Consider the following 13,765-nt stretch of genomic DNA (forward strand, 5'->3'; position numbering starts at 1 on the left):
AAACGTTGCGGCGTCGACGACCGGGAAAGTTAGCAAGTTGTACAGTGGACTTCGTATATCGCGAATTTCCATTCCCTACTATACAACCTACTACCTCACCCAGGCGTCGTCGCTGATGTGGCTGTCCTCTTCGTAATCGATCCCTTCGTGGATATTAATGTATAATATATCGTATAGTAATATAGTAGTTTATAATATAATAAAGCATAATAATATCGATGTTTATTAAGAAATAATTATGTAACGTACTAATAATCAAGAAATGCCTGAACAAATTGCATATTCTAACTAATCTCAGAACACAGGTTTGACGAAGTTAGCTTTGATCAAAGTAAGTACATTCATGTTTTGTGTTTCAAGACTTACGACGCTTCGATCGTTACATTACTATTCGTAATTAATTTGTCAGTAAACCGGAAGTGACAGAACGGTAGATACTGCTCTTTTCATCCCTACTTTCATTCGTCATACTCGTCCTTTTTCACTTCTTTTCATACAATCGAGAAAATTACTTGGCAAAAAATGCACGCGTTGATAACCGGAAGTGCTGCGGGCTTTCAGGAGGGCAGAGGGGTGTGTGAAGGAGAAGGAGGAGGTTCCGTCGAAAAGCTTAAATGCTGGCCTGACTACATGTACCGGTAGATAGGAGCTTGCGGTATACATATAAAAAAGCCCACAAGTTCGGATCTACGGGTTAGTATCATCAAGTATAGCTGATAACGGCTATCACTGGATCGTTTCGCCATGTGCTCCCAGCTTCCTTTCACTGCTTCCTACTGTCCGTGGAGGAATACTGCAACTGCATCTGGAAATTAACAAAATAGCATTTGATCATAACAAATAAAAATACTATATTCTTGTTTCTTCGATTTTTCTTTTATAAGCATAGTTTGCCAAGTAGAATAATAAGAACAACACGTTAACGAAACTAAGAGATTCATTTAAGTTGACGAATTAACAGCTGAAATCGCTGCTTCCTTAAGGACTTAATCATGATTTTCGTCAAGTGTAAAGGAATATCAATAATTGTCAAACTCGTTGAACATTAATAAATCTATCGATCGACAAGCATATTCTACAGTTGTTATTTAGAGGCATTATTTTTTCTGTGAAATTCGATATAATTCGAGTTTTAGAATCAAACTTCTCACGCGTAGGCCCCCGGTTTACTGCGCCATTGCCGGGTAGAGAGATCAGGAGAGCATAGAAAAAGAGGGCCGGGGCTATCCTACAAGAAACAAGACGAAGAAGAGGACGAAGAAGATGGAGAGAGGAAAGAAGAGCAAGAAGAATATAGGAGAGTAGGTAGAGAGTCCGGGCGTTGTAAAAATCCCCTGCCTGCTGCCTCGTAGACAGTTGAATGGCCTCTGCCATCTCCTCACGCGGCCCTAAGGGATGTTAGGCATCGTTTCCAACTGACTGATTACGTTTTACAACCTGGACCTGAAATATGTGCCGTAGATTAAAAAATATTCCGGACCAGCTGGTTACGTTATACTTAAGAATATAGAGTGCTTGAGTAATCGATTTTAAAGATATTATTTAGATTTAATACCCATGTATACGACAGCGAATAATATTAATTTTACCTTGGATCTCATTTAAAGACAAATTCACCATGGATTTGAATTGTAAATCTCGAAGTTCCAAGTTTCCTTGGGGGAAGGAAACATAGGGAAGTTGAGATTGTTCGTTGTGAACGGATCTTAAGGTTTGGAAGACGGCGAAGGACCTGGATGCAGGAGTAGTCGAGCGGGAATTATGTACGCTACACGAAAAGCTGCACTCCTCTCTTGATTCCTCGGCAATCGGCTCATCCTTGGTCTCCTCCTACCATGTAAAGAAACAAGAAAAGAGAGAACTTTTAGTAACTAATAGTCGATCATCGAGTTTGCTGAAAGCGGCAAGATATTAATGGAAGCGTCCCTTCTTAAACTCTACAAGTAATTTCTCCTCAAAATGATCCTGAATCCATAAAACCATCTCCGATGGAATCTACTAAGAATGGATTTCATCCCAATTTAACTGCAATCAATTTTAATTAACATTTACTGCACGTTTGAAACAGAATCCCTAAAGTTTCATCATAAAACTTCTAAGAGAACTAAAGTTAAGCATACAAAGCTCAAAAGCTCGCAAGCAAGTCTGCCAATCATCGTTGGTTGGTACGACTGGAACAACCGTAAAAGTAACAGGAAAGATAAGAGGATCAGAGGCCTCTTCTCGCTCGGTTTTTCTTCCTCGAGAGACAGAGAATAGAAAGCTCCAGGGGCAAAAGACGAGAATGTAAGGAGGGAGGAGGGGGAGGACGAAGGAGGGCGGGGGAGGGGGGAGAAAAGAAAGGAAGTTAAGCGAAGTGAAGAGAAAGGAAAAGAGAAGGGAATACATACGAAGAAGCGAAGTGGAATGGTCCCGGGAACGAGGAGGCGCGGGGACGGAGACGTAATCACAGGGGCGTTGAATTAGGGAAGCATCGAAGGGAGTAGGGGGGGATCAAGGGGTGTGGGAGGGGGAAGAGTCGACGGTGGAGGACCGGGGTCACCGCCATATTATATTTAGCGAGACACAGCCGTGTGAATGAACTGCATATCCCAGGGCCGAACGCACTTTGCTCATAATATTTTTGAAATAATTCTTCCAAATTGACGCCCTTGGTTTTTCGCCCATCCAATTCCTCCCTTATTGTCTTAGAAATTCTCTGCTACGGTGGCTGCCTCGGATGATTTTATGCATGCTATTCTTCACAATCAAGTATGTACTTAGTGGGCGCAACATTTTGTCATGACACTTTTCTTAAGGTCGTGGATAGTATTTTCAGAAAGTAATTGAAGCATCGCTGGGCTTGTCGTGGAGAGAGGAACCAGGAAACAAAGGAAGATTTGTAGTTTATAAAACGGAACAGCTTCGCAAATTGGCTTTATAAGGAATGGTGTATTCTGGAAAGGAAATATATTTCTGTGAGATGGATGTTATTGGGATAAGTAACGAAATTATGGTATGTAGTGCATTTGAGCATCGGCCCAACAGGATGGAAAGGAATCAAGTACCTCTTCATGTTCCATTATTTTTCCACTAGTATTCTCTTTGAACTTCAATTGTTAATCACAGCTTTTATCATATAGATTCCAGTAATATTGACTGGCTCTTTGTTTACGCGCAGACTCAGTTTTCAACATGTGATTCTTTATCTCTGCCGATACATTTGCACGTCGGCTTGCTTCGCGGAATGTAACGCTGCCTGACAATAGAACACGTTACATTCATAGAACCCATCAATATGTACATGTATTTGTTCTTGTTTTTTAAAGAAGAAAAATTCGCAAGCAGAGGAAACTCTAATTTCACTCTAAAACCCTAAATATAATTTCTAATTGAAAAGAAAAGTGTCTGTTAAAATATATTATTATAATTTAAAATCACAATTGTTTAAGAATACAGATACATACACATTCACTATCCTCCAATTCTCTAACTTATTTAATTCTACAACAACTTGTTGCAAGATTTTCCCAATTTTTTAAGAAACTGAGTCTAGATTTTCTTCGTACGATCATCGTAGAGGCCCTTCATGCTATATCATTTATGCAATAATTCTCTAAATTTCGAAGATTGCGTTAATTATATATTAAAAAATATTTAGACTTCGTAAAGTCTGAGTCATCTGGATTTTAATTTGAACCAGGATATGTTCGTGTATGAGTGAAGGAAATCAAAACGACTCGTAAGTCGTAAATTACCGACATGAAGTTAATTACACAGGTTGACACGGATTCCTTTCCATTGTCGTCGCTGGTACATCGTCATTGTTAAAAAAACGTGGTTGCGGTGGAGATAGATTTCTCCGTAAACCGCAAGAAATCAGTAAAAAGAAAAAAAGAGGAGAAGGGGAGTAGAGCGAGAAGTAAAAGAAGAGAAGAAGAAACGTCCCCATAGCAACACGATGCGATCAGGTCTCGCTTGCATGTACAGTCAACCTACGTGTGTATTATACAGGCACACTCACTTGCGAATAATTATGCTCTGTATATAATCACGAATTTCGATAATTGAGAAAAAATCGTGCGCATTACACGAATTAAATCCGTTAAAAACAATATAAACGTATCCTGTAGAGGAGTGGAAATGACTGACAATGACTTTGAAGGACGAACGTTTTTGTACAAGATTATAGATTGGTCCAGGTGGAAAAGAATTAATATCGTACAAGTTCTCAAAGAACGAAGGAAAGAAAAAGGTGGCGTTTTTGTAAGGACTGTAATATCATGACGAGTGACAGCGACATGTAAGGCACACCTTAATACGTTCACAGAGCAACACATGAGAGATAATGGGAGTGTGGAGTCGGAGAATAAGGTCGCCAAATGGGAAACGATAATCGATTTAACTCGTTGAAAAGCGAATCGACCTTCCACTGCCGGAACAGGTGGAATATCTCCTACGCGCGCCCTCCATCTTGGAACGGAACCAACGTGAACCAACAATCCTACGAAATAAAATTTATTTTCAGTTCTGTCTCGGAAAAGAATTAACTGAAATTAAGAACATAATTTAAATGTCATCTTAGAATCTTAACGAAAGTAAAAACCTATGCTTATCGAACATTCCATTGTTATTTAATCTCTTCCTTTAAAATCAATATGGCGTCTAAAACTTCTCTTACAACAATATCTATATACAGAGTTCCTTTTTGCTTGAGGATTCTCCTGTTAACTAAGCAAATAAATGTCACAAGATTCTCCCCAAAAGCATGAAAGAAACAAAGAGAAACGAATGGCAAAGGAAGCACAGAAAGACACCAACCAGGCGCATTTGAATATCCTGCGAGCTTGCATCGGCGGAGAACTGGTCAATCCTGTCCTGGGGGAACGAGAGCCGCGAACCGAGGAAAAAGGACCTGCCCGAAGGTGTATTCGCCTTCGGTTGCAGCTCGGCGAGTATCAAGCCGATCTGGACCAGCGGCCGATGCAACTAGACTGCCGTTATAATGCGTTACCTCGGCCTCCTAACTACCATCTGCCTTCCCTACGCTCGAACGTGTTTCCAGTGTCCTCGGCAAGCACTTCACCTTCCTTTGATATTGCATTTGATATTTTGAATGGGAAATTTATAGCTTCTTTCATTGTTGCTCACTCGTTGGCTCTCGACGAATTGCAGTTACATAGTATCGTAGTAAAGTTACAATACGTTAAAGCTAAAATTTCCCAATTTTGTAGTGAGTACTACGTATCCAGAGAATTAGGACAACTTTATCACAATTCGCTTTCTGTAGCTCAAAATCACGATCGTATACATTACGATCTTTTAACATTAGAATTGCATACTGGTGTTCTACGTAGTTCACAGAAGAGCGACGGAAATAGAATAGGAAGTGGAAGATCCGAATTTTCATCAGACTTCGATTTAACGACTTACCATAGGCAGATTGGTCGAAAACTTGCGCAACGAAGATAAAACCAAATGTTCACCACCGACTATGGGCAAGAGAGAGAAGAACTGAATGAATACACACACGGGGGGGGAAGAGGCCCAGCCGAGGGGAGGGGTGAGAGAGTGTTTTAGGAGGGGGTGGGGAAGGGATAGAAAAAAGGGACACCATGGTTCGATTTAGTACTCCCATACGCCTATCCCCGCCCACCATATAGAGCAAACCGACCAATGACCGGCATGCGTTCTACTAGAGACCGGCTAGATCGAACGCACACTGCGTGCATTCTCTCCCGCTCCTCTTTCAACTCACGAATTATGGGCCTGGATGGGTGTTCTGTATAGAATAGGTAGCTTGCCTCCTGGGCAGACACCGACAATCGGATCGACTCGATACGTTACCCTGCCCTTTGAATTTTTCTCGAAATTCCTATGTTTTCTTCTTTACGTACATCGGTTTACTTCTGTCTCTTTCAATCCTTCGAACTTCCTCGGTGTAACATCAAATAAACCTACAACAAGATAATTGTCGTAACTCCAGAATAGAAAAAGGCTGTCGAGTAAAATATTTTCAGAAAGAAGCTTAAAAAATGCGAACGAGATGAGGTTTTCCTTTCAACGAAGTTGGTTGAATGACGACAAACAGATTGGAACAAGGTCGGCCATCCCTGATTCGATAAATTAATATCTCCATTAAATCGTTTGATGCCGGGCACGTTTCTTTGCTCGCGGACTTATTGTTGCAATTATGTAAATGGTCGCGGGGCAATCCTGACTGTGACACACTCCAGAATCCAAATTCGTATCTGCTTACGTAACCCTCGACTGACGCTAGATAAGATTACGCTTTATCGGCGGAGAAATATCGCAACGAACTTGAAAAATAAAACCGCGCAGTCGGCGACCAACGAAAATTCTCTCGCAGCTCCTGCGCTGTTCGATGAACGTCGATATCATTTACAAGCCTGGGCTTATCGGCTGATAATGTGCTATTTATTAGGAAAAGTTGCAGTCATCAATCCAGTAACGGGAAACATCTAATTGCAATAACGCGGTTACAAAATTTGTTATTAGACGATGTGTTGATTCGTCAGTTCCTTGTTCAAAAAATATCCACTATCTCTCAAGTCTCTCTATCTATCTCTAACTAGTTCTTAATTTTTAATTTGAGACACGAGCAATTGCAATAATCCTCCGGAAGCTCCTGAAGAAGAGAGGAAAGATGGTTCACCAGGACATAGGTTGCCAATTAATTTCAATTACCTGTGTTCGAGCTCTAAGCTAATTATCAACGGCCTTGAACTGTGTGTCGCGAATCAGTGCCAATTAACGCTCTGTCGCTATCTGCGAATATCTGGCGAATCGCGTTAATTACATCCATTTTGAACACGCGGACAGCCAGCAGGTGTAACGCGACACCGCAAGATTATTGTTCATTGTCAATGTCAGACGTCTCCATAGCTACGTTACAGAACTTCGTCAGCCGATCGCTGTTAGCTCCAGGAATGTTTCTTCGATGCTTGGATCAATCTTCATTTTCGTTTAAGTTAACTGTCCTTTACATAAATGTATATGTCGTGTAATAAATGTCATAATTTCTTATCTTCTATGATTAATTTAAAGATAGACGGCATATATTAAGATTTTTATATATGTATGTATATACATGCCTCTTTTCTGATATTATTTTAGATTCCATGAGGCATGACATCTAAGTATTTCTTTGGTTTTGTAGAAATATAAGATGTTCAAGTGTAAAATATTTTTATCTTTGAGTTTCCCTAAAAATAACAGAGGCACGACAACAGCAAAAATAGCTCCGATAAACAGGAGTATTCGTGAGACGTAGCAGCCCGTTAGTATCATTTTCTGATAACGGCAGAGTCAAATACAAGTATCGCGCGAAGCTAGAACACTGGTCAAAGATGATGTATCATGAGTTATGAATAGGAAATTAGCAAGTGCAATTCGTGAATCGCACGACGACTCTCCCTCAAGAAAAAACACGTACAATCGCAGAACCTAAATGCGATATCTTAAAGAATCTAAAATATCGTTCGTGTAATTCAATTTTAGTGCGCAATTAAGAGACATTATTAGAAACAGATTGATTAGAACGCAACTTTTGCTGTGATTAAAATCTAACGAACTAACAACTGATTAAACGGATATGCATTCTTATGTTATTGGAGATACATATAATCATATGTAATATAATTTTTTTATGATTAACAAACACGTGTAGCAAGTATCGAGTCTTAATATCAATTACACTGACCTAGCCAATAGCCGGCTAGATAAGAGTAGCCATGCGTGTGTCCGTGACGCGAGTAAATCGTGGCATTGCACGTTGCACCGGTTGCAACGAGGCGTTGCACGCTGCGTGCCGCGCACGGGGAACACGCAAGCAAGGAACAAGGCTTGCGCCAGACAGTCTGTTGCACAACTTAGGTATTGATCTTGGCCGGAACTAGTTTCCGTTTCCGTCTTCCCTTCCTAGCGTTCTCACCGCTTGCTTCGATTGAATTTGGAAAAAAGCCGCCAACTTGGCTACATTCTTCTTTTCCACGGTACGATAAGAAACTAAAAAATTATATAAAGAAACTTGAGAATAATTTTAAAATAAGCGAAAATCATCGTGACCGATCAGGGAACTGACTACTTGACCATTATTACTTTCCGTTCCACTTCCACGAACCGAACGTTTTACCAACTACTAAAGTGATATTAATTACATTTAAGTTTCCTCCTTTCTCTTTATTCTCCAGTCTCCAAATTAATTGCACACATAGCTGGTGTGTTAAAGTTTGATTAAAAGTACAGCTTCTTCTTTACTCATATAGACGGTTTTCACTTCCGGTTCGCTTTTTCCGTTCGCCACTCGTTTTTCGTTCGCGAACAATCAATCGAGCTGCAACGAGGAGACCGCGGGAGTACATTGCACCGGCGAGGTATTGATCTCGCTCGCGGGTGTCTTTTTCGGTTCTCGTGTCCCCTCGTACGAGCTTCCCATTCGAACTTTCAATTCTCGATCCTTCGCCTACCTTACCGACTGGAGCAAACCTAAAAAAAAACATTCGACTTCTCATTCATGGAAAAGGCCTATCGTCTTCGCGGCCCAATTTGGAATCGATTAAACGTACTTTATGAGCCTCTAGTTTCGTAAACAAAAAACATCGCGTGTCCAGAGGAATCGAATATCGGTTCCGGGAAGAAACTAACAGATATGGGTTGCGAACTGCCACGAGATTAGGGAGACGGAAGGGAGGAAAAATTGTAAAAAACCCGTCCAAGCCCGAAGTATTTTCCGTCAGCCTCTAATTTTCATCAGCCGTGTCTCTTTTTCACTCGAAACAATCGCTGTCGATAAGTTATCGAAACTAACGACAATGTGCTTCGAGTTCCAAGAGTGTGATAAATCTCCAATTCTCGCGCATTTATCTGTCTTCCAGCGGTCTATCCTTTTTTACCATTCTCATTTTGCTACATCCAAAGCACGTTGATTCGATCGATCTACACAGCCACGTGATGATGAAAAAGAACGAAGGAGAAAACAAACGCAGAGGAGGCGAGCATTGAGGCCATTTGCAAACACGTCAACCACACCGCACCACTACGCTAAAATAAATATAGAAAAACTATAAGTATTTCAAAATTACAGGCAACCTATAATTTATATAACTTCCATTTTTTAAGCAATTTATACATATCGCTTTATGGTATATGGACGTGAATTAACATTCACATAAGTATAACATTGATATTGTTTACCGAAAAATAATTCTGCCGCTGTAATCTTGGTTCAACGCGAACCGCTCAGTTGTAGCGCGCCATTTCAATATGGCGTCGGTAGAATACAATTTCAAGTAGAAGAGGTAGAACGTGTGGATAAAATATATGTATGTAGCATAATTTGTTTCCCTCGCGAGCTGAAAAAAGACGACAAATCGTCTGTTTTTAAAACAAAATCATTCAAACGATTCTAAACGCAATAAATTTCCTCAGCTGCATAATATCTGCAACTCAAGTCGCGGTACAATGTCTCTTTTGTTATCTCCTGCGCTATGATTTGCAACACAGTGGCATGACTCGAAGAATGTGTGATGTTTCTAGAAACAAAGCAATGCCAATGCCCCTTGATATGGAAAGCAAGACACAATGGAATATTACGGCTACCTCGCTGACTGTATCCAGTCGTTCTCTTTATCATTGGAAAGAGAAATTGAATTGCGTCCTGTCAATGCTTTCTCGGAACCTTTACCAACGAATAACTTCGCTATTTCCTGTCGAAATATGCATTAACCTTCCTATTCGTTTGAAGATATTCGAACAATTTGCTTGAGAATTCAATATATTATTTCAACGTTAAAGCTATTAAAGTAAACGAAGAAAATTAATTACGTTTTATATCTGGAGAGAAACTAAATAGCATTCTTTTAGTTTTATTTGAGGTATATATTACCAACATAACCGTAGCAACGATCTTGAGAATATTATGGATCTCTTTATCTCTAGTAGAAAATTCTTTATCGTAATCATATTTTTCGGCCAAATGTATTATTAAAAGGCGAAAAATTTGATTCCAAGCCGAAACAAAGATGTTGGCGTCCATACATACATACATATACTTCTCTTAGAAACATCTTCGCCGCCTCGGACCTGTCAAAACGTGCGCATGCGCTGCAGGGGGAAATGAAACAACAGGGAATGTCATTGACCCCGAGTGCATGTACATATCTAACAAGAGGTTAAGGTTAATTTTATCACTCTATGGTGAAAAATACTTCCTTCCATCATTAACGTGGAATTCTATGCAGGCATCGAAAATTGAAGAAAGAGCATTGGCGACCCTTTCCTTTCTCGCATAAATAATTGCCATCACATTCGATAATTTAAGTTCATCTTTCGGCAGTTCCATCACATACCAAAGCAAATTCTTTATGGAGCAAAAGGAATCATTTACCTTATGAAATGATCTACAAAACTTTAGTAAAACCCGCTGGAATTCACTGCGGATTAACAATTTTTTAAAAAATGATGACTAAAATAATTTCATGATCGAGAATATAATATACAGATGATCAGAAGCTATACACGGTTATAAGTTTGTCAGATTTGTAGCTTTGTAATAGCGGTAGGAAGGTGCAAGCTAGTATCGATCTTCCCTCTTTGCAAAAGTCTCCAACTTTTTCTTTTAGTAATGTAGAAAACGTTAACTGCATTTTTACGACTGTAAATTTTAATGTGTAAAAGAAATATTAGAAGTATGATCGAATGACAAGACAGAAAATTGTGAAGGAAAAATAAATTGCTCGAGCGCTCTATACCACGTGCACCGAAGTCAGGGTTAATATTCATTTGCATCGATCGTTTATTTCCGAAGCCGGAGCTTCCGGTTATCAAACAACACACAAAATAAAAACCTATACCCATAAGATATTAATGAACATGATTAATTGAAATAATAAAAAGGACTGGTATCCTAAAGCATTAACAAATTACCTAATATATAGATAAATAGATAATATATTGCCTTATTTGCTATTCACTTACCCATGAAATAATAGATTCTGCCTGCAGCACATCTCCTACAATTATCCTCATCGATTACACCAGATATTCCAGAGCTACATAAGGACTCGCCTGAATCTTCACCACGTCGACCATACACTGTGTGGACACACTGCACGCACACACCCGTCACACAGCACAATTAACCGGGGAAAAACCGGCGTCTCCAGATCCAAGGAGAGAGAAGAAAACACTTGCCACTTTACTGGACACCCGCGTCACTCATCGGAAGATACCATGTCACCTTCCAGTCACGGTCACAATCGCGATTCGCGCGACCGGTTTCAGGGAAAATCGTATCCAAGAATATTCTCGAGCTTAAATTCACCATACTTTTAGAATAATCTCAAAAAACTAGAATTCCCCTAGAAAATGATTGAAACTCTCGAAGAACTTTGACAGTTGGTATCCGATAATCGAGTTTCCTCTACCGGAAGTGTCTCTGAAAATACGTAACCATGTTAAATAACCGCGGGAGGGGACTGAAATTCACTCGTCGAAACACCGTCCTTTTTTCAGGAGATTAATACAAAAGCGACTCGAAATAGCACAAAGAAATTCTACATAGACATATTTAAAAATAAAGAAACGACGGAAAACGTCGGATGAAGGAACACGTACTGGTTGTTCGGGCATACGGCTATACGAGAAACGAGCTTCGTCGGTGACAGCGACAGACTGCGTGCCGTGGGACGCCAGCTGAACCAGCGAACGAACCGAGACATGGACGGTGGAACCCGGACGGGAGGAACGGCGGAACGAACGGAACGGCGGACTATCAAGCTTGCACCTTTGCTCCCCGACAACGATCAACCACGGTCCCGGCTGCACTTCGTGTTCCACACGCGTCGGCCCTCGCATCATCTTTTTCATTGGGAGCTCGAGGAGCGGAGAGGAAAGGATGCCGCTTATTTGATGCACTGAGAATTTCACTGGTCCTTGTGTGATGCAACATACTCCAGTGACGAACCTTTCCAGATTTCATATCTCTGCAACAGGAATTATTTATGAAATATGTTAGATAAAGTACCTATAATGATAACATATATAGAAAAATTAGTTTTTTTTTTTTTTAGAATTACGTAGTAATAAACACCACAAGTGTGAAAAAGGAGAGTCTCATCCTACTTCCGGAGACGAGGTCGAGGCATCTCGTGCGGAAAAACCGAACGACGGGGTCAGACGGCCGGGTTCAGTGACACGGAGAGAATTTGCTTTTCCGCGGGGGTGGAAAGTGGAGGAACAGAGACGGAGATTGAGAGGGGGTGGCTACTGGGTTGGCTGGACGGAGGGGTAGGAAGGTGGGAGGACTCGACAGGGTAAACGTACTTACACGCTAGCACGAATTCGGCGCGAAGGAGAACGGGAACGAAGCCGAACGTTCGTATAGTTGCAGAGAGCTTCGAGGCTGCTCGGAGACGCACATGGCTGCCTCTTCTCTCTATTTCTCTCCCTTTTTCTTTCTCCGTCTGGTCTTTGCCCTCTCACCCTCTTGCAGTCGGTGGTCTGTCGTGTTCCGTCTCTGTTCCTCTCAGTCAACTCTCCGTTTAGACCGTGCGAAATTCAGTGCCAGTGGCGTAACCAGTGGGGGACCATCGACCCCACTCCACATTACTATAGTTTCACTCTTACCCCTCCTTCGTGCAGTCGACCAGCGTTGCCACTTGCCAATAGCGTTGCCAGCTCGTTGCAATTGAGTGGGAGACAGCCCCCTCCCCCTTTTATCCCGCCTAAGGTCGACTTAGAAAATCAGCCAGCGTGCAGCGAAAATACCACCTGCGACATCCTTCTGATTCTGTTTAATTTTTACTGATGATTTTTCCCTTTATATCTCCCTGTGACGAGCGACATATGTGTTACTCTTTCAAGGAGAATCGGAGAATCGCTTTTGAAAGGTCCAGTATTGAGTGATTGTACAAGACTATAAGTTATCATCTTTGAGCTTTACCAGTAGTAAAAATATTAAATATTGATAAACTAGGATGTGTTACTATGTCAGTCCTTTTCTAAGTACCTCTATTACCTCTATTTCAATCATTTTAATTTCCTATAAGAGAGATAAGTCAAGCATTATATTCTGTTCCATCCTTATACTTAGATTGCATAATGACGAAGAATACTTATACCTTGGGGATTAATTCCCCGCTATTACTAACAAATGTGTAGATTTTCTAACATTCGTAATATGTATTTTACGTTGGACTGATGTAACAGTAAAATGTCACTGGACGATTTTATTTTTCTGTGCACTGAGCGGACCAGTCTCTCCTCTTACGGGGAGCTACCGCTGGATACGTGTGAGCTTGCCGCCTATCCACATAGGCAGAAGCACATGCGTATATATGTATAGTGCGTTCACATGAAAGCTTGAAAAGTGCAATGGACGATATCTCGTGCTGCTGGCTGCATATAGGTATGTAGTGGGGGTGGTGGAGGCCGACATGGCGGCCAGTTTTCTGGAACGTACACGAGCCTGCCTCTACCAATTTTCTTCCTCCGGCCAGTCTGCCTCTCAATCTTTATCTTCTTCCTTCCGTCCGTGCATACCCTTTTGTCTCTCTTTTTTACCCTCGTATTTCTTGAAAAGGGAAAGAAACCGGCTGAGATTGAAAAGAAACATCCATCGGATTACTAGACTTGTTTGTAGTAGCAACAACAGTATGAATAATTGCACGTAAGAGTATTGGTCTCGATCGAATATCTTGTTCCCATAAAATTTACAATATACATACGATACCCTGACTTCTGTTCATTGAGCTTCTTCGATCGA

The 13,765-nt window shown here is 40.9% G+C and overlaps 1 long non-coding RNA gene across 1 annotated transcript; it reads right to left on the bottom strand.

Annotated features, from left to right (window-relative positions):
• Positions 1-358: 358 nt before the first annotated feature.
• LOC126874682 (uncharacterized) lies at positions 359-13,761 on the bottom strand. The gene is made up of 4 exons (XR_007692941.1): positions 12,329-13,761; positions 10,978-11,984; positions 1,590-1,830; positions 359-1,443 (listed from the first exon to the last, which is right to left on the bottom strand). It is a non-coding gene; the product is annotated as an uncharacterized LOC126874682 (long non-coding RNA).
• Between the last annotated feature and the right edge of the window lie 4 nt (positions 13,762-13,765).

The sequence above is a fragment of the Bombus huntii genome, chromosome 16 (genome assembly GCF_024542735.1).
Source record: "Bombus huntii isolate Logan2020A chromosome 16, iyBomHunt1.1, whole genome shotgun sequence".
NCBI lineage: Eukaryota > Metazoa > Arthropoda > Insecta > Hymenoptera > Apidae > Bombus > Bombus huntii.